The sequence below is a fragment of the Crocuta crocuta genome, unplaced genomic scaffold, assembly GCF_008692635.1.
Source record: "Crocuta crocuta isolate KB4526 unplaced genomic scaffold, BGI_CrCroc_1.0 scaffold26, whole genome shotgun sequence".
Lineage (NCBI taxonomy): Eukaryota > Metazoa > Chordata > Mammalia > Carnivora > Hyaenidae > Crocuta > Crocuta crocuta.
In genome coordinates this window covers 17,304,254-17,328,735 of record NW_027532249.1, presented here as the reverse complement: position 1 = coordinate 17,328,735, position 24,482 = coordinate 17,304,254, and the positions used below count along the sequence as shown (strand labels likewise).

The 24,482-nt window shown below is 45.4% G+C and overlaps 1 long non-coding RNA gene across 1 annotated transcript; it reads right to left on the bottom strand.

The window, feature by feature from the left end:
- Window positions 1-3,233: 3,233 nt before the first annotated feature.
- Window positions 3,234-24,204, bottom strand: LOC144243133 (uncharacterized). The gene is made up of 5 exons (XR_013338544.1): window positions 24,130-24,204; window positions 23,282-23,392; window positions 14,021-14,123; window positions 8,140-8,275; window positions 3,234-3,628 (listed from the first exon to the last, which is right to left on the bottom strand). It is a non-coding gene; the product is annotated as an uncharacterized LOC144243133 (long non-coding RNA).
- Window positions 24,205-24,482: the final 278 nt, after the last annotated feature.

The following is a 24,482-nucleotide window of genomic DNA, read 5'->3' as shown; positions in this document are numbered from 1 at the left end:
CTGATTCTATGAAATGATGAAACCACTAAGTTCCGAAGCCATGTTGAGAATCAGTGAATTTGCTTGTTACACAGCAAAGAAACAGCGGAACAGATCTGGTACCCATTCCATCCAGCAGATGGCAGTGGTATACATTCACAAGCAAATTCTTGGACTAGCCTCTGGTCTTTCTCTTACTTTCTCACCATTGCCCAGCCCTCAGAGGAAAAGAAGTCTGAGCCAACTTTAAAAACCTCCCTTGGCTCCTTCACGGAAACAGCTGAGGCTCACCAGGGGTGACTGGAAGAATCCACACCTCGGAGTTACCCGTTTCCCCCTGTGCTGTGAACCAAGGAAGGGGAGAGAAAGCAGGCACTGTGGTCTATTCAAACCCACTCACTGTCAGTTCCCCAGAGATGAAAAAGAGATCTGTTTTCCTATGCATTTAAGCAGATCAATACAAGAAAGTGCTGCCAACCTTTAGCATGTAGGATGCTGGCCCACGCTGTGGGTTAAGAGCATCTCGGTTGCCAGTTAGTAATCAGGAATATGAGGGAAGAGGATAAACCATCTTAGGCACACGTGTGCCACCAGGGAATGGAACAGTCGTCTGCAACTAGAGACTCACTTGTACCGAAATCAGCTGGGTCCTCTACTTGCTTGGAACTGTGGACCCACTGTTAGCTGTGTGACCCTAACCCTGGGCTTCAGCCACTCCTGAGGGTTGTTGTAAGAATGGAATAGTAACACCAGTGTAACACCTCCTATGTGCCAGGCTGTTTTCCGAAGACTTTGTAATATAGTATCTAATCAAATTTTCATTCATCACCCAAGCAGGTGGTACTGTTAGTATCCTCATCTTTGAGGTGAGGAAATCAAGGCCCAGAGAGATTAAGTAACTTGTCCAGGGCCACATACTGGGGAGTGACAGAGCCAGGATCTGGGTGATGCACTCAGGCTTCCACGTCTATGTTCTTAACTCCCAGGCACTACTGCCTCTTATTAATAATGACGGCTACTAGTAGTTAATAATTATTAAGCACTTTTCTTGTGCTAGGAATTCCACGTATGTTAGTGCCCCTATACCTCTCAGCCACCTATAAGGTGGGTGTCGTTAGTCTCCCCATCTTATCAAATGAAGAAAAAAAATATTTACTCTGTGCCCCGCTCTGTAAGAAGCACAGGAACACCAATTAATGGAGGAGATTGTAATATATTACAGTGCTAAATGGTGGGTTCCTCTGTAACTGCTAGAGTGATTTACACATAAGAGAAATCAACACTATGAGTATACAGGGGTTTTGTTCAATTGTGTAAGATAAGGCACAGAAAAAAAAAATTAAATGTCTTATCCTTTAAAATTTCCATCAGGCCCTTAGGTATTTGTAACCCCAGAATCATTTTCAGAAATTGTGACTGGCCCACAGAGATGGCGGTTGGTCCTATTTCTGTTTAGCACTGGTTTCCTCTCCAGAGTCATTGCTCATCGTTTTCTGAAGAGGTAGGAAGGTCCAGGTGCTTTGCCAGATGGCCATCACCTCCCTCCATACATGAGGGCCAACTCTTAGCACAGCACTATTGCTTATGAGTTCCAGGAATTCACATGGTGAAAGAAATTCACCTGCTATATGAACTATCTCAACCTCTCTCTGATCAGAAATGCCATTCCAACTCTGGGAACAGTAGGCAGGTTTTAGAATATGCAGTCTAATGACTTTGGACCTGACATTGCTTCAGTATGCCCAGATGAAGTTGGGGAGAACAGATACCTCTCTAAATGAGAGCCAAAATTTCAGAATGAAGCCTTCCTTCATGCTGGCAATACTATAGCGCAATGGTCCATAGTATTGAGAAATGGATCACTCTGAGGTTGCACAATTAAACTAGCTAAGAGCTGCAGGTGGTTTTCTAGAGGAAACACAGGTCTTAGCTTAGACCTACTTTGGGGCGCCTGGGTGGCTCAGTCAGTTGAGTGTTTGACTTTGGCTCAGGTCAAGATCTCACTGCTTGTGGGTTTGAGCCCCGCATCGGGCTCTGTGCTGACAGCTCAGCCTGGCGCCTGCGTCGGATTCTGTGTCTCCCTCTCTCTCTGCCCCTCCCCCACTCACACTCTCTCTCTTAAAAATGAATAAATTTTCAAAAAAAATTTAATTTAGACCTACTTCTAGTGTGACTCATCCCCACTTAGTAGAAGGATCCGTGGGAATTCATGACCAATGGATTCACGGGCAACTGACCAGTCAAGTATATTGCTGGGCAATGAACCAGAGCTGAGTAAGTGAAAGAATGGAAGTTGTATAAACTTCTGCCATAAGAAACCAGACACATTTCTTATCATTTTTTTCTTCCAATCAAGCCTTTGTGCTCATGCGAATCTTTGAACAATGTTATTCTTTCATTTCTGATATGTCTTTATGTCTAAATGCATTAGGAACTAAGACTATTTCTAGCTAAAGCACTTTCAAAAGTTTAATGATTTAGCTCTGTCTAATTGTGTAAGGGGTCTTCTTTGTTTCTTTTTTCCCCCCTTTTTAGGAAAATCCCGAGTCAAAATGCATTTTAAGATGTAGACCTAGATTCAAATTTTACTTTGGAAACAGGCACCCAGATTCCTTTGAGTCACACTTTTGTTTTCATTGTACCGTTGAAGGATTCATATATCCCAGCTTATTTCTGACAGCTCTTTGCAAACTACAAGTGTGTGGTAAACACCATTATTCTGCTAGGAAATAAGACAGATACACTTTTTAATACTTGAAAATTATACTTTCTGATAAATTTGTGTTAATCCAACAACCATTTATTACAAAAGTAGATAAAGTGCTCCTGAGTTGATTGCTTTATAAAGCTCTTTGCAAATAATTGCTTTTAAAATCGGTTTTTAAATATGAGTTTAGATAGCCAGACATATAACACAGAAACTTATGGTCAGTGTTTTGTTACTTAAGGAGTGATGATACAGCTTGCATGTGATATATCTCCTTTTCTTCTTTCCATTACTGTCTACCTTTTGGCCTCATAATGTTCGGTAACTCTGTCAAAGGATGGACAAAGGGAAAGAAAGGAAATAATTTTCAAATTCATTTCTCTTCCTTTCCCTCATCGCCCCCCAACAAGTTGATAAAGTATGTTGGAAAAAAGTCAGCTCTTGAATCATTCTAACAGAGGGACATAACAAGATGAATAATCCAAAGGAATAGGCAATCCAAAGTCATTTGTATTCAAATCTTGATATGATTTATTAATTAGGCCAGTATTCAATTTTGCGGTCTTAATTTGCACGTTACAATTGGACACACATTTTTCTTTGCCGTTTCAACTTCTGTAGTCATACTATATGACCTTAGCATTAGCACGACTGACTCCTCTCACCCCTTAAGGAATAGTCTCTCCCAGATTTGAACACGAATCAGACTTCTTGAAAGTATTTTCTAGCTCAGTGGTTCTGGACTTCGAGTATGCATCAGAACTGCCTGCTGAGCTTCTTCAGAATCCTGCCTCCTCCCTGACTTTCTGATCAGATAGGCCTGGGATGCGAGCCAAGAATTTGCATTTCTAACAGGTCCCCAGGGAATGCTGACGGTGCTTCCCAGGGACCATACTTTGAGGACCTCTCTTCTCAGGGAACAGAAGGCCCTTAGGAGTAATCCTGGAGAGAAATAAAAAGGATTCATCAGTCAAGTAGATTTGGGAAACACCGTACCTTTCTTTGAAGTCTTTTAAGTATTTCAAAAATTTGTAGAAATCTTGCAATACATGAATCGGTTTTCTAACTCGTGCTTTCTAACGTCAGTTGACCACAGAGCGCTTTATTGTGGTAGTGGCGTCACCTGCTAGAATTACCGCTCATGGAATGGGTTAGGAAGGGCTGCCACCTTCACCGTCCACTTCACCGAGACTTGATGGGCAAAACTTCAGCCCCCTCCCTCCACTTCCGGTCATGTTGGCAGCCACCTGTGGACACACGCTGGACCTTTTAGACCTTTCCAACTCAGCAAACTCTGGCTGCAGCCTCCTCCTTTTGACCAGAGTATCTCATTCTCCTCCTCGTTCCTACTAAACCTGCTTTTCCAGCCTTCCCTGCTTCCTCTCTTCTTACCTCTGTGATCCTCCCTGTCTCCCTGTCTGCCTTTCGTCCTTGTCATCTCTCTCCTTTTCGGCCTGGGCTCTGTGGACCACTATTTCCACAGCACGCTCCACTCCTTCCTCGTGTGGCCCCCTCTGTCATTCCCACCTTGCCAGTGCTAGTCCTGGACAGCTTTTCTCTTTCCACACGTTTGATCCCGGGAGCCTGAGTGTCATGGGTGGAAGGTCACAAACTTCTTCTCACTGGCGCCGTTGCAAAGTCATTTCGTCCATGCAGCTCGCGGAGGCTCCCTCGGTTTTTACTGTGTCGGGCACTACCTTCAGCCTTAGAAATAGCAACAAGCAAGCCACAGGAAATCCAGAATCCCACGGAGTTTCCATCCCACAGCGGGGAATGATACCTTAATCAGATACCTTCAAGCACTATGCAGAAAATTAAACTGTAGCCAGGCTGACATCAGTTGGCGCTGCTGGCTGGATGGCCATCACGGTAGCTCAGCTCGTCTGGCCCCGTGGTATTGCATGGCAGCCCTCACATTATTTCTTATTCCACTCCCCACGGAGGCTTTTCTGGGAACTTTTGACTCTTCTCAAATTCCAGACCCTCGTGATTTAGCAGACAAACTGGCCTCATGGTTTGTTGAGAAGCTGTCTACTTTCTCCATGCCCTGACCCCAGAAATCCCATCCCTGGCCCACAAGTCCTCTCCTTCTTTCCTGCCGTGCCTTGTCTATTTTCTCTCACTGGCCCCTTTCCTTTAACTGACAGCCATTTGCCGAACAATCCATCTATTTGTGTCCCCCCCCCACCCCAAAGTCAGGTGTTTAGGTCCTAACTAACCCCCAGGGTGACCAAATTCGGAGTAGAGCCTTTCTGGACGTAATGAAGGGTAAATGAGGTTATAAGGATGAGGCCCTGATCCAGCAGGCCCAGAAAGATTAGTTTCCTCAGACGAAGAGACACCGGAGAGCTCGCTGTCGCACAGCCATCCACAAGGCAGGAAGAGAGCTCTCACCAGAAGCCAAATCCGTCAGCCTCCGGAACTTTAAGAAATAAGTTTAGCTGGTTTTTTTTGTAAAGCACCCCATCTACGGTATTTTGTTACAGCAGCCCAAGCTGACTAAGACACGAACCAGAATACCCCTCTGCCTCCTGCATGGGCTTTCCGCCCCTCACGCCAGTGCCCAGCCTACGGCAGTCTGTGCCTCACACCTCCCTCCCTCAGCCCTCCCTCGTAGGTCATCTTTCCCGAGCCACCTTTTATTTTAGAGTGTGTTCTTGTGCCTGTTCAAAATGGAACAGCACCGCCAGACCTAGGATGTTCTAAAAGCCTTTATTTTATTTTTTTTTTAATATTTTTAAATTTATTTCTAGGAGAGAGACAGCGTGAGCAGGGAGGGTCAGAGAGAGAGGGAGACACAGAATCTGAAGCAGGCTCCAGGCTCTGAGCTGGCAGTCAGCACAGAGCCTGACGCGGGGCTCGAACCCACGAACCGTGAGATCATGACCTAAGTGAAAGTCGGACGCTTAACCGACTAAGCCATCCAGGTGCCCCTAAAAGCCTTTATTTTTAACTTCTCTTGGGATCAGAACCTCGGCAGTCCTCCATAGTTTCACGGCACCTGACTGACCCTAAACACCACATTTAGTCTCTGCTTGTCCCCTCCATCTAATCCTGTAGCTCGGCGAAGTTCCCGTTTTTGTTAGTTCCTCAACCAGAGTGGTTTTTTTTCCCCCAAACAATTTAGAGAAATAAGGAAATGCTCTATTTTGTATTCTCTCCCTCCACACCATTGGTTTTTGTTTTTGGTTTTGTTTTTACCTCTTTCCAATTAGAAAGGTAATAGCCCTAAGCAGGCGTGGAAGTTTAAAAAGCAAGACTGGGAAGATGGTTGATTCTTTTTAAGGAAACTTTCCCTCCTAGATTCTGTCTTCTCTGTTTAATTTAATTAGAATCCCATCAAGCATTGCTTATTTGGTGGCATATTGTCACAGACACACTCCCCAAAGGCGCTGGGTCTCCAGGGGAAGGTCAAGTGTTATTGCTTCCCCAGATCGACTGTAGCATCAGGACCCGAGTCTGTCTCTGTTCGGTGGTAGAAGGAGGGGTGGTAAGAGAGAGAGATGAGGTAGAATCAGGTCAGTTCACTTCGCTGCCACCATGGATATCCTCCAAAGCTTCTGTGCTGATCATTGAGCTTCTAGGTCTACACCCATCTCACCTCCACAAAGAAAGCCAAAAATGCCTATCCAGCATTGCAGTGATTTAAGAGCAACCCCGAGATTCCACGAGGCATGGAAGAGAAGCCAGCAGAGAAGGAAGGACTGAATGCAGCAATGTCTATAACACACTTGCATAGTGCCTGCTACGTATAAGTGCTCAGAAAATGATAGTGACTATTACCGATGCCATCATCATCGTCATCCTTGGTGTTGCTCATCATACACACGCATGCACATACACATACACAAATACAGTTGTATATAGGTGAGGATTCTTTCTGGCTCTACGTGGAAGCTATGGGGATCGATGGAACTCCAGATCAAGTTGTGCAGCTCTTGGTGGAGATCTGACCCTTGCCACTGCAGTTACCTAGAGGGCTGGTGGGGAATCACTGAGTTCATGCTGCAAGAAGGGCATGGAGCCTACTACACGTATAGATTAAGTGGATAGGTACTTACAAACAGCTTAGTGTTTAGGCAAGCATGGCATGCCAGAAGGAACGCACCGGTGGTTCTAGGATGAGGGGTTGTCATAAATTGAGAGTGAGGGACATTGGCGACAGAGACCAATGGGGAAGTGAGAAAATGCAAAGGAACAGATGATGCGTCTCAGCTCCCAGGCTGCCTCTGGAGTGTTCGAGGAGCAAAATGCCAAGCCAACAGGGAAGAATAGGCCATGGGAAGAATTCACAAAGCCGAGACTCTGCTAAAAAGGGTAGAGGAGGTTCTGGTGTAAAGAAAGTGTACTTTTAAAAATCCAAACTATACAAGTAGAATAAAAGTCTCTATGCTGTGGGTTATAAACAAGCAATTAATCAGGACTGTGTCATCAGGCACTGTGGGGTTCCAAGGAAGGCAGGGCCTCTGCCTTAGATGCTTGGAATTTTGGGAAGAAACAAGATAAATGACCGGGGGGAGAAGAGGAAACAGAGCGCTGGAGGCCTGGTGGTGAGCAGTTGGGAAGGCTTGCTGGAGGAGGTGAGGGTATAAATTGGGCTCAGAGGACAGCACACCAGGCTGGGACAATGAAGGGGACCGATGAAGCAGGAGTGAACATGCAAAAATGAATTTGAATGGTGGCTAGAGATTAGCCCACAGAAACGGGGCTTTGGAGGGAAAGCATTGAGTCCAGTCCTCCTCCTGACCCCATCCCATCCAGCTCTGTGATCTCTGTGTGTTGGCCGCCCTCGAATCCATCAGACTCTGCCATGCTGTCTGACGTCTTGTCTCTAAGTTTTCTTTGCTGTTTCCTCTTTCAAATATCCTATCCAGGGAACCTCACATCTTTAGACTTGAGTATGAATGAGACGCAGCTGATTCCACTTGTTTCCACCTGTGTGCGTCTAACTGCCTAGTGACAGGTCCAGCTGATGGACGACAGCCTCTCAGGAGGTCCCAGAGGAGCTCATCCCCTCCTGGTCCCCCTAACCTTCCTCCCTCGGGTGAGGGCTTTCCCACCCACCAAGGTGCTCAATAAAGAATCCTCGGGATTTCCCTCATCATGTCCTTTCCCTCAACTACCTCCTTCACACACACACACACACACACACACACACACACACTACACACACATGGACACATGCACACACACACTGAGGGGCACACACATGGAGTCATCACCTGTTATTTCCACCTCCTGAAGGTCTCTGTACTCATCACCTCCTCCCCACCCCCACGCTCACCTTGTCCTGTTCCTTCTTGTGGGCTTGTCTTCCCCAGCACACTTTCTGACCTACACCCCACCTACTCAGCCCCTTCACACACCCACCAAAATTCTTTTGAAATCCCCAGTTCCGAAGATTAGCATGCCAGACTCCATTTTAAACAAAAATTTTACCTTCCTCTACATACATGTGTGTTTGTGTTGACCGTGTGACCGTCGAGCAGCAATGTGGCCTGGGGGTTCAGAGCCCGCCCTCTGGTATGGATCCGAGCGCTGCCATTTACCACTTACTGGATCTAGAGAAGCTTCTTAACACTCCCCCATCTGTAAATGCAAAAAAAAAAAAAAAAAATTATTCTGTCTACAACACAGGTCTGTTGTGAGGATCAATTGAACAGAGAGGTCTTATAACAATGCCTTGGATATAGTAAGCACTCATTGCAGGGAGGCAGGGTGAAGAGGGAGGGAAAGAATAAGAAGAGAATACAATAATTTTATCAATGTTTATCTCCAGGCCGCAAGATTTGCATCTTTAAATTTTTACTTTATTTTTTTTGATATTTTCTGTATTTTTCCAATTCTCTATAATAACCATGAAATCCTTTTATAACCATTAAAACTGCTCTTTTCTTTGGACATTACAGGATGCTACATCCTTGCTTGAGAATGGTAAGGAACCTCCACCATGCACAGGCTATGACCCAAAGGCCTGTGCTGGCCTGGGGACCCCTGCAACCCCCATCCCCACCTCCTGCTGCCCCACTTAGGCCGCAGATTGCTGCCTCTCCAGACTTCTTTGGCCCATACCCTGGGTCCCTGCCATGATCATCTCTTTTCATTGTGTCCTTTCTTGCCAGGCACTCTCGTCTCCTCTGACTTGAACTACCCCAACTAAACCCCCATTCACACTTGGAGGCAGAGTTCAGATCTCTGCTTGCCCGGGGACGTTCATTTCCCCCAAGGCTGTGGGCCGGGTGGCAGGCCTGCTGGCGTTGCCAGATATTTGTAGAAGCCTCAGATGTTTGAAGACAGGTGCAGGGATGTGGAGGCAGAGGAGGCTGAGAAGAGAGAGGGAGGAAATTGTGAGGCTATTCTGTGCAGGACTCTAAACGCAAGACTCATCAAGGGGGAATTTTTGAAGATTTTGGGTTTTTTTGAGTAGAAGGACAGCATGATAAAAGTCACATTTTAGGAACAGAAGTTGGCAACAGTATGCAAAATGGAGAGTGTGGGAGGCCAGAAAGTTGGTCAAGAGGAGGTTGGCAGGAGGTAGGCAAGAAAGGATGAGGATTGCTCCAAGGTGGACTGGCCAGTGAGCACGGCCACCAGGGCTGTCACAGCTCTCAGGTCTGGTCTCCCGCCCGGCCGAGCACCTCCCTGTGTGGCCCCACTGACCCCCTCCAGACTTATGGCAGCTACCTTTACACGTGGGACTGAGTCACGTGGCTGACTGCTGAGTAGTAGAGATAAGAGTCACGCCTAAATACGTCTCACCCCAAAGCAATGGCCGCTAACTAACCTGCGCTAAATGGCTCACAAAACTCCAGGCCTTCAGAATAGAAACACTGAGGGGGAGGAAGAAAACAGGAGGGTGTGCTCAGCCCTGGAACATTCCTGCAGGTGTGCTTTAAGAAAGTCTTCAAGGGGCGCCTGGGTGGCTCAGTCGGTTAAGCCTCCGACTTTGGCTCAGGTCATGATCTCACACTTCGTGGGTTCAAGCCCCGCGTTGGGCTCTGTGCTGACAGCCAGCTCAGAGCCTGGAACCTGTTTCAGATTCTGTGTCTCCCTCTCTCTCTGACCCTCCCCTGCTCACGCTGCCCCTCTTTCTCTCTCTCAAAAATAAATAAAACATTAAAAAAAAAAGAAAGTCTTCAAGTTACTGGAAACACTGTGGCGAGCGATAAATAAAATGTTTAAAGAGGAAAAAGAAGATGTTCAAGTGTCAAGGAAATTATGAAGGTTAGGAATAGAGTCAACTCTGAAAGAGAAGGTTCTGGATGAGTGAAAGGGACTTCTCTTTTATGCAGCAGGCTGCAGAGTTTTTGGACCTCATGACTTGCAGGGGCGATAGAGGCTGAACATAGAAAATGGGTGCAAAGGGTTTGGACCTATTCTTGGATGGTTCATTTGTAACCAGTTTTTCAAAACAAACTACATATAAGTGGGAGAGAGTTCCCTAACTTTTTAAAAAATATTTTTATTTACTTATTTTGAGAGAGAGAGAGAGAGAGAACACAAGCAGGGGAAGAGCAGAGAGAGACAGAGACAGAGAATCCCAAGCAGACTCTATACCATCAGTGCAGAGCCCAACATGGGGCTTGAACCCAAAGGCCATGAGATCATGACCTGAGCTGAAATCAAGAGTTGGATGCTTAACCAGGTGACCCCCACCCCACTTTTTGAAGTGACACCAGGGAGATCCAACCCAAGATCTTAAGATTTCCTCAGTAAGACAGTGTAAGATAAAAAGGAGGGTGACAATAACCAGTGTACTCTGTACCAGGTACTGTACGTCATCTCAGTCAGTCCTCACAGCAGTCGTTTGAGGAAGGAATTATAATGTCCACCCTTCACAGGAGGAAACAGAGGCACAGAAGGCTTAGGTAACTTTCACAGGGTCACAGCTACTATACCAGCCATGCTGGGATTCCAGCCCATATCATTAGACTCCAGAGTCAACACACTTTCCATTGTAGACACTGCTTCCAAAGTGGATTGACCACTGAACTCACACAGAGGAGGCTTCCTAATACTTTTGTGTCCTGGAATCTTCTCCAGTGACATAAAATAGGCCTCGTGTCGTGGAAGCAGCAAGACCACCTCTCTCTGCTGAGAGGGCACCGAGCCTCTTAGTCACGGCCCAACTTCCCTCTGGTTCTAGTTCTTGAAATCAGCAGTGGGAAGGGTGACCACACTGGGTGGGCTGACCCCATAATAGAAGACTTAACACATTTTGCTTCCCTGCCCACATGCCTGTGCCGCCTCCTCCTCACAGCTAACCTCAGCACCACCCCCAGCAATCTGGATAGTCCCCGTGCCATTTGAGAGAACATTCTTAGTTGTTCGCAGTCTCTGGTGTTCACACAAAGCCAAAGTTAATGCTGCGGAGTGTTTCCATCATGCTGTGACAAATCTGGACTGGGTATCAGTATCGGTCCAAAGGACATAGCGTCAGGAGGAGGCAGGAGGGAAAGAGCAAAATATGGAAGATGCATGAGGTTTACAAGTACCATGCAGGAAAAAAAAAATTTAAAGACCGTTTAAGCAATTTGGAAAGCAGGAGGAATGTTCAAAAATGTCAGCAGCGTACAGAGCACAGATGATGGGGCCGGGGACATCCAGGGTGCCCTTGGAATCGGCAGAGTGGCCAGAGGAGTGCACGGGTCAGAGCCCCAGGTCCGGAGCATGCTCGCGGGGGCCTGGGGCTCTGCGTCCCCACTCACCTGCTGTGGAATCATGGGCGAGTTGCTTAACCTCTCTGTGAGCCTGTTTCCTCTTGATAAGGAGGGTGGTGATAATTGAAAAAAAGTCTATAGCGGCCCCAGAAGCTGCCAGCTAGGCCGTGATGGGTCCAATCCTTGGATGGAGGGGCCCCAGAGAATATTTTTCATGGGGCCGTGAGTATATAAAAAATTGAGTGGAATCTGAAAAACAGTCAATTTCAGACACAAAGGGTTGAGAGGGGCTGGGGGTAGGGGAAATAGGGAGGTTGGTAGAAGGGGACAACTTTCAGCTCTAAAATGACTAAGGTCTGGAGATACAAGGTATAACACGGTGACTGGAGTTGATAACACAGTACTGTATAACTGACATTTGCTAAGACGGTAGAACTGAAATGTTCTCACCAAATAAGAACAGGTGCGTCTGTCAGGGGACGGATGTGTTAACCAACTAGATGGGGGGAGGGGAGACCCTTTCACACTGTATGTATATCTCAGAGCATCACAACGCGCGCTTTAACCGTCTTACTGTTGTGTCAATTATACCTCAATCGAGCTAAAAAGAATTTTCAAACAAAAACGTGCATTAGAAAGTAAAGACGAGCATTAAAAAACAAAAACAGAAATCTGTTTGAGTCGCTCTAGATCAGCGTGCCAGGACCCTTCCGGAAGCTCAGTCCCGCACAGTCGTGCGAAAGCCACCCAGTATCCGCGGGTGGGAACGAGCCCCTCCCGGGCGGCCCTCCGGGAACAGGGCCCGACGTGGGCCCGCTGACGACCACAGGGACACAGGCGTCCCCTCGCGCTCCGCGGGGCGTCAGAGCGACCCCGTGGTCCGGGTGGAGAGTCCGAGAGTGCTCCGAGGCGGGGGAGACCGGGCCTGGGGCCCACACCAGTCCCTGCACCGACGCACGGCCAGCCCTGGCAGGCCTCGGGCGCTGGGGAGGCGCTTAGAAAATTCCAGACACGCTGCTCCAATGTGAGAGGCCGCCGGCGACACAGGTCCTGGGATCCAGGGCCCAGGTGGCCAGGGTCCTGAGAGCACTGGCTGCGGCGCTCCCAAGGGAACCTAGAAACATCACTCGCTGAATTAAAACAATAATCAGAAAAGGTCGCTCCGTACCGGTGTTGGAGCGAACCGGCCACAGGGCCACCTGTGACTGTGGATGACTCAAGACAGAAGGACACTCAGCGACCACGAACATAATTAACGCGCCCCCTTCTGGCTAATTTGTGGGACCACTGCTTATCTATGATGGCAGCTTTATCTACTGTAATCCTTCATCTTCCTGGACCGAAAAAAGAAAAAAAGAAAGAGAGAGAGAGAGAGAGAGAAAGAAAGGGAGGAGAGAGAGAAAGAGAGAGAGAGAGAAAGAAAGAAAGAAAGAAAGAAAGAAAGAAAGAAAGAAAGAAAAAGAAAGAAAGGGAGGAGAGAAAGAGAGAGAGAGGGAGGGAGGGAGGGAGGAAGGAGGAAAGGAGGAAAGGAGAAGAGAAGAGAAGAGAAGAGAAGAGAAGAGAAGAGAAGAGAAGAGAAACCTTACCAACCCGTCCAAGCATCACATTGCGCTTGTGCCCGGACGGCTCCCAACCCCTCCCGCTCCTGAGATTCGCCCCCAGCACACGCCCAAATCCTGTAATAAACGCCTCCAACTCCCGCCTGTGGCCCCTTGGGGTGCGTTCTCTCTGGCAGCAAAGACAATAAATCTGTGTGCCTGGCGGTGGATCCTGGTGGCCTCTGGAGCGCAGGGCTGCTGTAAGGGTTAGAATGCTCACACAGACGCTGGAGCGCAGCGCCCTCTCGTCACTCCGGTGCATGCCCGTCTTTCCGGGCCATTCACCACCTGTCCTGCTCCCTACTGCTCTAACGCAAGGGACGTCTATAGACCAGAAACATGGGCATCACCTGCGAACTTGTTAGAAATGCAGACTCTTGGGGCTCCTGGGTGGCTCAGTCGGTTAAGCGACAGACTGGTTTTGGGCTCAGGTCATGATTTCACGGTTGTGAGATTGAGCCCACATAGGATTCTCTCTCTCCTCTCTCTCTGTGCCTCCTCTGCTCACACTCTCTCTCTTTCTCAACATAAATAAATAAACCTAAAAAAAGGGGCACCTGGGTGCTCAGTCAGTTAAGCATCTGACTTCAGCTCAGGTCATGATCTCATAGTTCATGAGTTCAAGACTCACGTCAGGCTCTCTGCTGTCAGTGCAGAGCCCACTTCAATCCTCTTCCTCTCTCTCTCTCTCTGCCTCTCCTCTCTCCTTCTCAAAAATAAATATTAAAAAAGAAAAAAGATGCAGACTTGTGCCCCACCTCAAATCAATCAAATGCAAATACGGTTTTTAACCAAATCCCCAGTGATCTGTGTGTACAGGCAAGTTAGAGAAACACTCCTCTAGCTTAAGGGGCGTGTCTTGGGGCCACGTGACTGATAAAGGCACCTGCCAAATAGCCACCCAAACAAAGATTAGAATTATGAAGGATTTTCCAGCAATGGGCATAGGCAGGCCAGGCACATGGCAACATGTCCAACTCTGGGGAATTCACCTTCTTGACCCCTCATGAGCGACTCCAGTAGCAAGCGCATGTACATTTCACAAGCACTAGTTTATTCATGTCTTAGTTTCTTACCGCAACCCTGTGAAGTGGGCAGGGAAACAATTATGCCCACTTCATAGATGAGAAAACGAAGTCTCAGATATACACGATGCTTGGCTCATTTTCACACGGCTGCCTAAGGATGGAGACAAGCAGAGGTGGAGTTACGGGGGAGACATGTGGGGCAGTTACCTCAGGCACTACATTTAAAGGAGCACCCACACACTCCGTAATCAGGATAAATAATGTTCTGATGCAGTATGTGTTTAAAATCAAAATTAATATAAAAAACTCTATGATGAACAAAACATCACGCTTTCAATAAAGACCAGATCCAAGAGGGCTACAGTTAAGATGCGGAAAGTGAGGCCTAGCCATGCAAATGCAGGGCCGGGTTCTGTCTTTACTGAAAATTCTGAGGGGTGCCTGGGTGGCTCAGTTGGTTGCGCGTCCAACTTGGGTTCAGGTCATGATCTTGCAGTTCATGAGTTTGAGCCCTGCGTCAGGCTCTGTGCTGACAGCTCAGAGCCTGGAGCCCGCCTCAGTCAGATTCTGTGTCTCCCTCTCCCGCAGCCCCTCCCCCACTCATACTCTGTGTGTGTGTGTCTCTCTCTCTCTCTTAAAATAAATAAGCATTAAAGAAATCTAAAAAAGAAAAAAGAAAATTTTGATATTTTTGTTCAAATGTCAAGGAGTGGGGGTTTGCATTCAGTTTCATTTTTGTTTCCAAATATTATTTCTCTGGTTTTCTGAGTTTCTCAGCACTTCCTTCAGTTTTTTACCCAAGGCAAGTTTCTCACTCACCAGTCTGCTAAGCCCTCAGAAGGCCTTTAGCAAACACGTGCGTGTGGCTTGTGCAGTTAGATTGCCTGGTTCCGATCCGTGGTCTGCGCTTCTTCACCGCGTTCGTTGGGGCAAGTCGATTACGCTTTCCCGCTTTAGTCTCTTCTCTGTACAATGGAGATGACTTTTAAAGTTCCATTCTGTTCAAGTAAAGAAGGGCTGATACGCAGTCCAAATGCCTAGGTGGAAGGTCTGGTTTAACCCAAGGATCAAATTCAAATTATCAACAAGACGGGCAGGGTTTTCTTGGAGTAATCCTCTATCAGTGTTTTTATGGTGATGTTTTAGTGAGAAAGAGAGAGAGAGGCAGCACACACATGCAAGTGGGAGAGGGACAGAGTGGAGGAGAGAGACTCTTGAGCAGTCTCCATACTTAGTGCAGAGCCGACTGGGGCTCAGTCTCATGACCTGGGATCATGACCTGAACCGAAACCAAGAGTCGGACGCTCAATCAACTAAGCCATCCCGGCAACCCTATAAATAAAACTTTTTAAATTAAAAATTTTTAAATATTTGTTTTGAGAGAGAGAGAGAGAGAGAGCGAGCGAGCAAGTGAGCACAAGCAAGGGAGGGGCAGAGAGAGAGGGAGAGAGAGAATCCTAAACAGGTTCCATGATGTCAGCACCGAGCCCGGCTGGGGGCTCAAACTCATAAACCGGGAGATCATGACCTGAGCCAAGATCAAGAATCGGACACTTACCTGGCTGAGCCACCCAGGCTCCACTGAATATAAATTTTAAGTGCACACACGTAATCATATCACATGTACTGTTGTTTTTAGCTCTTTTTTTATCTTGATGCCCCTTTCCCCCTTTTCCTTCCATTCCCTTCCCTTGTAATCCATATTAACGTACCTAATATGTATGTTTCCAAATTTTCCTCCGTGTCCTTATAATGAGTTGCAGGCACAACATGCACACGCGTATGCATATATGCACATTGGGCATGGGGTAGGGTCATTGCTTCACAAACACGGGATTACATTGTTAATGCTTTTCTGCACCTCATGTATAAACAATATCTTGAAGAAATTCCTCCAGGCCACTTGGTGTACCTCTATTTTTTCTGTTTTCACTGACAGTACACTAGTCCTTGATGTGAACTAAAGTCACCCATTCTGTATTAATGAGGATTCATTTGTTTTCTAATCTTCGCCTCTCTAGATACTACTATAAGTAGATAGCCTGAGGCATATATTCTAATACCATAGCTTAATTTTCCCTATTCTAAAATTGGCATAAGTGGAAACATCCAGTTTGGATTCTTTTGTGTCTGGATGATTTTGTCAGCACAATGTTTTTGAAATTAAACCATTTTGTTGCATGTAGAATGTGTTCCTTTTTACATCTGAGTAGGATTCCATTGTCTGCATATACCACATTTTGCCTGTCTGTTCTTCTGAGTATGCAGATTTTAAATTTTAGTGGATAATGCTAGATTTCTTTCCTGGAATGCTATAAAATTCGCATATCCACCAGTGGTATATGTTGTAGTTGTTTTTAATTCTGACTGGCCTGCTGATCATGACGTGATGTCTTTTTTTCCTACTTAATTTTCATTTCCCCAACTATGGTAAATTCAAGCATCTTTTTGTACACTTGTTGACTCTCTGGATTTGTGTTTCTTTAACTTGCCTTTTCGTATTCTTTGGTCATTTTTCTGTTGAGTTGCCAATTTTTAAAATTTCTTTCTACTTATATAAATTACTATCTTCTTATGTAATTAATTCCCATATTGTATAAATACTCAAATACTTGCCACTACAAGTATTTTTTCCCAAATCTGTCATTTGTATTTTGATTTTGTGTATATATCTTTTACCACATACATTTTTAATGTGATCAAATAGATCTTTTCTTTCAGAGTCTCTGTGTTTTCCAATCTTCTTAAGATTTCTTTGTCTGTAGATTGTGCACAGTCTCCTAGATATTGCTGCAATATTTTGTCCTGTTTTATTGTTTCCCATTAAGACTTTACTCTCTGAGGAATGTTATTTTTGTATATGGTGTAAAATGGGAGTTTTGTTATTTTATTTCAGACGGAGAGCCTGTTATACTGGTTTCCTTTTTAAAATAATTTATTATTTCCCCATTAATTTGAACGACCACCTTTGATATATATTGTATATTAAGTGATCATATACAAGACTGCTTCTGGATTCTCTTTTCCACTGATCCATTTCTCATTCTCATACTAATAAGAGACTTATTTCAAAGTGGCTTCATAGTATATTCTGATGTAATGGTAAGACAATTACCCCGTTCCTGTTCTTTTTTTATTCTTTTCTTGGTTATTCTTGAGTATTTATTTTTCCTTAAGAACTTTAAAGTCATTTTATCTAGCCTTCACCACCACCCACTAAAAAAACCTGCAATTGTGGGACGCCTCGGTGGCTCAGTCGGTTCGGCATCTGACTTCGGCTCAGGTCATGATGTCACAGTTTGTGGGTTCGAGCCCCACGTCAGGCTCTGTGCTGATGGCTCAGAGCCTGTTTCAGATTCTGTGTCTCCCTCTCTCTCTGCCCCTTCCCCACTCATTCTCTGTCTCTCAAAACTGAATAAATGCTAAAAAAAAAAATTTTTTTTTAAATTAAAAAAACCTGCAATTGTAACTGTAATGGCATCATATTTATATATTTAGGGGGAGAATTAACAATGCTATGATATTGCTCAGTCTCACCCAGGATGCAGTAGATCTTTCCATTTGGGGACACTTCGTTTTGCGGCCCTTAGATCAGTTTTATTCATATAGGTGTATTTGTATTATTAGCTGTATTCCCTGATATTTTTGCTCACTATTTTATACGTAGAATATTTTTCTTTTCCATTTCTCTATGATCATTGTTAGAGTAACTAAAAATTTATGTATTATATCCTGATTCTTAAATTTTTTTATTAATTATAATGCTTAAAAAAAACCCCACTAGGATCTCTTGATTTTATGTCATGAGCAAAAATGCACAGTATTTATTTCTCTTTTCAAGTGTTTATTTTAGTTACTCATTTTCTTTTTTCATTACATTCACGAGATCTCCCAACACAAAGTCAAGCTGTAATGGTCATAACAGGCTTTTCTGTTTAGATCTTGATTTTAATGAAATGGTTTTATTTATTTATTTCTATTTTCTATTTTAGAGAGAGAAAGCAAGTGGGAGAGAGGGGCAGAGAGAGAGAGAGAGAGAGAGAGCAAGGAGGGGGAGAGGGGCAGAGAGAGAGAGAGCAAGGAGGGGGAGAGGGGCAGAGAGAGAGAGAGAGAGCAAGGTGGGGAGAGAGGGGCAAAGAGAGAGAGAGAGCAAGGAGGGGGAGAGGGGCAGAGAGAGAGAGAGAGCAAGGAGGGAGAGGGGCAGAGAGAGAGAGAGCAAGGGTGGAGAGAGGGAGAGAGAGAGAGAGAGAGAGAGAGACTCCCAAGCGGGTTCCACACTGAGGACAGAGTCCAATCAGCAGCAGAGCCAGGCGCTCCTAAATAAAATGGTTTCATTGTAGTCCTGAAGACTATTAGTGAAGGGTTTTTGGAAATATTTTTATTATATGTAAGTACTTTCCTTACAGTCATCTTTTAGTTAAAGTTTACTTAGGAATGTCTACTATATTGAATGCCTTTTAAGCATCTATTGATAAGACCATATCAATTTTCTCCCTTAATTTGTTTAAGTCCTGAAATATTAACCAGTTTCCCAATATTGAAATACTTTTACATTCCTGGATAAACTCTAATTGGTTTATTGACATGGTGTTTGATTGAATTCTATTTAGAATTTTTGTATCTATATTTATAAATAAAATGCAGTTTTTCACAAAGGAGAATTTCATAAATTTCTGTGAAAGAATTGTATCGTCTGACAGCTACCTGGAATATTCCCACAATCAATCTTTTTTTTTTTTAATGTTTATTTACTTTTGAGACAGACAGAGCATGAGTTGGGGGGAGGGGCAGAGAGAGACAGAGACACAGAATTCAAAGTAGACTCCGGGCTCTGAGCACAGAGCCCGACACGGGGCTCAAACTCAGAACGCTGAGATCATGACCTCCGCGGAAATCAGACGCTTAGCCGACCGAGCCACCCAGGCGCCCTCACAATCAATCTTACTAGAAAGTATTTATAAGTGTTGGGAAGATATCAAGATCAAAGTAGCAGACACAAGCTTTCCAAAATTCTAAAACTGTCCTGTGAAAGCTTTAATTGTGTCATTGGCAACGAAGACTGTCAGTTGCTTGCCTGGGATAGGGACCCTTCATGCATTTTCAAGAAAATGTCTGCTAGTTACCCAAGTAGCAATAGCCCTAATTTGTCCGTCGATTATTCTTTCAAGTAAAAATGGTGTTCCACGAAAAAGAAGAGTCCATCTCGCAACTCAGTCACACAGATGCCTTTCCTTGAGCCAACCTTCCTCCTGCAGCAGGCGGCTGACGTGCTTTCTACACTCTGCAGCTAGCCACACGGAATGCTAAAGAGACATGTACTCGAGGCTCGAGATTACATAAAACTAAGGATTTTTACTACCTCATCAAGGGCATTCTTAAGTGAACGGACATTTTTTAAAATTGAGTGTGTGGCACTGAAAAACCGTGACCGCTGCTATTTGGTGTCATTGCCTTTACTATCAGTGAGACGCCAGCAGTTTTACCCACCGTTGCTTTTACACCATTCATGCAAATGTCACTACAGTGAAGAAAGCAGGTAACAGCTCAGTGTCATTTTGAATACAGGTGTGACCTTACCAAACTCCTGAAAGGGCCTCAGGGGCCCTGAGGGTCCTGTGAAACATGCTTTAGAAACGACTGCTCTAGCCAGATTGAGCTGCGTTTCTGTTTTTTGAGAGAGCCAAACTCTTCCCCACCTCAGGGGCTTTGCACATACTGGTCCCTCTGACTGGAATGCTGATCCCACACTTGGGGTCAACTTTCTTCCTCATCCCTCAGTTTCTAGTTTAAACGACTCTTTCACAGGGAAGCTTAGCCTGGCCTACTGTTCGGTTAGGCTCAGTCCCCGCGTTCTGTGCTTTCAGGAAACCTTGATGTTTCAGGTGGAGCTCTTATTACAATTTCAAATTTACATGTTACTCAGGTGTTTATCCATCAACGTCTGCTCTCCCAGGAGTGTAAACTTCTTTTTTTTTTTTTTTTAATGTTTTATTTATTTCTGGGAGCGAGAGAGAGAGAGACAGCGTGAGCAGGGGAGGGTCAGAGAGAGAGGGAGTCACAGACTGAAACAGGCTCCAGGCTCTGAGCTGGCAGTCAGCACAGAGCCCGACGCGGGGCTCGAACCCACGAACCGCGAGATCACGACCTAAGCGAAAGTCGGACGCGTAACCGACTAAGCCACCCAGGCGCCCCTAGGAGTGTAAACTTCTTGATCCTATAACTGCTTGGCTCGCATCGTAAGCGTGAAGGGCTGAGGCCAAGGTCACAGGTTCGACCTACCTCACTCCTTGCCTGTTGTCTACTCCAACCATCAGATTTTACGTCCCAAAGCTCTACTGCAGGTGAGCTGGGATAAAGGCTGCAGGTGAAGAAAGGCAAATCCAACCCTGTTATAGGAAAGGCATTCAAAGCTTCCTCCCGAAAAATGTCTTGTGGATTTGTTGTCCTCTGCAAAGCCAGAAAGACAACTACAGCACTTCCCCGTCATCGGAGACCTACTTAAACTTCCTGAGACTGTGAAATCTTTTCTATTTGTTCATTTACTGAAAATCCCCTGGTCCCCCAGCAAATACACACGCCTTGCAGAACCTTGAAAAGTCATCGGAAACTATCCGGCAGTTATGAGCCATAGTTTAAAAACCTCTGAACTAACAAAATTATCATTCCGTCCCAGATTTAAACTGAATTGTGGTGATTATAGCGTATACTCTGCAGTTCTGGTTGAGAGGGCAATTTAATTAGAAGCCTCTATCTTGAGGCTAACTCCACCCCAGAGCCCCTCCCCCCAAAAATAATTCTTTAGGATGAAATTTCTAATGCTGTCTCTCAGCCTAAAGGTATATTTTCTTGTAGAAAGTTGAGTAGGATTCCATTTAGGCTATTTTTAAAACTCAAGAGAAAGGGCAAAAAGGGGGATTTTGCCACTTAAGAAATCACTCAGATACTGTTTTACTATTTTTTTCTCCCAAACGCAAACTGCTTCCTTTAGAACTTTCAAGTTGTCCTTTTTAGTGCCTTTGACATGTTTGAAGGAATTTGGTAGAGCTGTAACGAAGTCATTGACAAAGTGTGTATGCTCACAAAAAGTGAGCAAAGTGCTCAGATGAAGACTTTCCCCCCTTTTTAAAAGAAACTTGCATGGAAATGCTATGTGCGGAATTATGATCAAAATCAAATCTATGAATCAAAGTGTATGTGTGTGCGGTGGGGGGGGGGTGTACCCTAAATAGGCACATAACATCTTACCAATGAAAAGTCATTAGTTAATCGCCTGGTAGTTGCTAAAAATGACCTTAGAAATCATTTGGCCTGGGTCTTGTTTTACAGGTAAGAAAACTGGGGCCCAAGGAGGTACAAAAATGTTTTAGGCGAGATGAAAGATAAATGAATAATCCTGAAAGATGTGTTCTTTTACACATGTTTAACTAAACACATTTAGTTCGAATGTGTTTTGCACTATTAACCAGCAAAAGTAAAATCGACAGCCATTGGACCAGTCTAGAGGGAAAGGAGGGCCCCCAGCCTGGGAGGGTTATGAATTCCCACCATCTTGGCAGATCACGTGCTAAGGGTGAGAGTGGGGGCCAAGAGCGCCATCATGGCAGCAAGCTGATCCAAGGGGAACGCTACTCTGCTTTCTCTGAATCCAGTACAGGAAAGGAATCCGCCAACAAGTTCCCGGGCCCAGAGAGAGGACCGAGGGGCTGTCTCCTTTATGGGCACCTGGGTACAGTCGTGGCTTCCTCAAAAGTGGCCAAGAATTTTGGGCCTCGATCACACATGTACTAACAATCCATTGCTCTTTTCAAATCATATCACTAAAAAAGCAGTCACCTGCATAAAATTCAAATGGAGCATTCAAGCCTGAATTCAAATAAATGTTAAATTGCATAGTGTTTTTAAAAGATGTTTTAAAATGTTGCACTCAACTAACGTAAGGGACAGTCAAGTGGCAAAGGTACATTTCACTACAAAGGAGCATTTCCTCAGAAGGCCCAGGTTCCACAAAGAGATTTTTTTTGGAAGCATGACCATTGCATTTGGATAGTTAGTGGTAGAGCTGGCCTATCGTGTAATTAAAGATGATATTATAATATGAGTTACACTGTACAAAATTGCCGAAGTTTGTTCCTGATTCTCCCCACCCCCAAAATTACAGCTCCATGTGGTTCAGTTCATATTTCAAATGCATCCTGGCAGAGAGGCAGTGAATCTAGAAGCATGGTGTGTATTTTCACAACGATTAAGCTGACTAGCGTTAAGCTTCTGTGACAGACACATCAAAACCCAAGATGCTCTCAAAGACTAGAATCAAATTAAGGAAAGTCAGTTAAATCCTAAGAAAAAAAGTCAGAGGGCCATAAAACACGCTACACTGCAGCTACCTTCCAAGTTCCAGTTTCCAAGTTCAAAGGATGGCAGAGTACTATATCCCAAAGGAGAAGGGATCCTTAGCTCAGTCAGGGAAAGTTCAAGAAGCAAAGGCGGCATAAGATAGGCCTTGAAATCTTCAAAAGATTTATAGAAAGAGGGAGAGGTAATTAAGGAAAGAGGAAGGAGCGTCACCATGTCCTACTCTGCGCCTTTGCTTAGCCACAGGGCCTCCTGTCCGTTTCTGGAATCCTGCAAGTTTTTTCCTACTACAGGGCTTTCCCACTGGCAGTTCCCTTTAGAATGTTCTTCCCCTTCACCTACCCAGGGCTAGTTCCTGTTTCCCAGTAAATATTAAATGTCATTTCCTGGGGCGCCTGGGTGGCTTAGTCGGTTAAGCGTCCGACTTTCGCTTAGGTCATGATCTCACGGTTCGTGGGTTTGAGCCCCGCATCGGGCTCTGTGCTGACTGCCAGCCCAGAGCCTGGAGCCTGTTTCAGAGTCTGTGACTCCCTCTCTCTCTGACCCTCCCCTGCTCACGCTGTCTCTCTCTCTCTCCTAGAAATAAATAAAAACATTAAAAAAAATTTTTTAAAAATGTCATTTCCTCAGAGAAGCCTTTCCTGACTACTCAGTCTAAAACAGCCTTCCTTCTGTTTAGCCTTTCTCTATCATTTGCTTTTCTTTGTAGAATTTATCAATATGTAAAATTATTTTGTTTGTTTATTTCTTGTGGGGTTTTTTGTTTTGCTTTGTTTTTGTGTTTTGGTATGGCCCCTCCAAGCCCCATCCTAAGTTAGCCTCGTGAGAGCAAGACTTTGCTGGAACAGTGCCTGGTCTATAATAGGCTTAGGCTGCTCGGATGCTCTTGACTGCAAGCAACAGAAAGCCCCCATTCAACCTGCTTAAGCAATAAAGGGGTTTTATTGGCTCATGTACCTGTGAAGTTCAGTGTCCCATGTCATCAAGGAAAGATCTAGTTTCTTCTTTAGTTCCAGGCTTCACATGCATCCATACATCATCCAAGGGAGACAGCATCTCTGTCCTAGGCTTCAAGAAGGCAAAAGTCTGATTGGCTGGGTTTGGGTCACTCCTCATGCTCTTCGCAAAGCAATGATGGTAGCAGGAGCGGGGATGTGCTAAGCCAGGGCTACTATGTGAACAAATGGAAACCGTCCGGAAATGCTGGATCCTATCAGGAAAGGGTAATGGGGAGATGAACTGTGCATGCATGAAGATGCCGGAACGGAGAGGGGGCTCCTCATACTGTGGAGAAGCAGTGTCACTGGGCCCTGAGACAGAGTGGCTAAAATGGGGCTGGCGTTGAAGATCTTAAAGGAAGAGGAGGGCCATCATTATTCGATGAAGAAGCCACCGAAGGTTTTGAGTACTGGCATAACGGCAGGAAGTAGTGTTGAGGAAGATCAGTCGGCTACAGTTTGCAGACGCAGTGAGAAAATTGAGGGGAGCGGGGAGGCCGATGAAGAGTTTGGGCACTTGGGAACAGCCCGGGTCAGACATTAAATATGAAAGAAGGTCAGAGATAGAAAAGGTGTTCCAAGATGAGCCAGAGTTCGTGGCTGATTGGACATAGATGATGCAAAAGGAATGAATGAGAGATGGTCTGGCATGTCCCTTCTTTCAGCTCTCCACGCTCCTCAGGCACGCCCTCCCCAGCCCCAGGGCCCCCCCCCACCCTGGCGTCTTCCCCACCCCTCTCTGCACCCTTCACCCTCTTTTCCACTGTGGAACTCACCACCAAGTATAACGGCCTCTGTATTTATTACCTTCTCATTGCCTTCCCCCCCAGACCTTGGCTCTGAGATCAATGGCGGGTGAGGGTGCCTCGGTCCAGGTCTGGGTCTGGGGCTGGGATTAAAGAAAATGTAGTGAGTGAGCTATCAGCAGGCAAAGATTCTGGGAAAGAGAGATGGGTTATAGGGAGAAGACAGCGCCTTTGATGTGCAGCAAGATGGGTCTCTGGAAGACATCCAAGTGAAAATGTAAGGAATTTAGAGCTTTAGAGATCTTAGTCCAGTGTTTTCGCAAAATGAGGCCCATCTTCCTTGGCCTGGAACCTCTTACCTCAGCCTCTTCTCCTCCTTTCACTTGTCATGACTTGGTTCCTCTATCTGTGTCT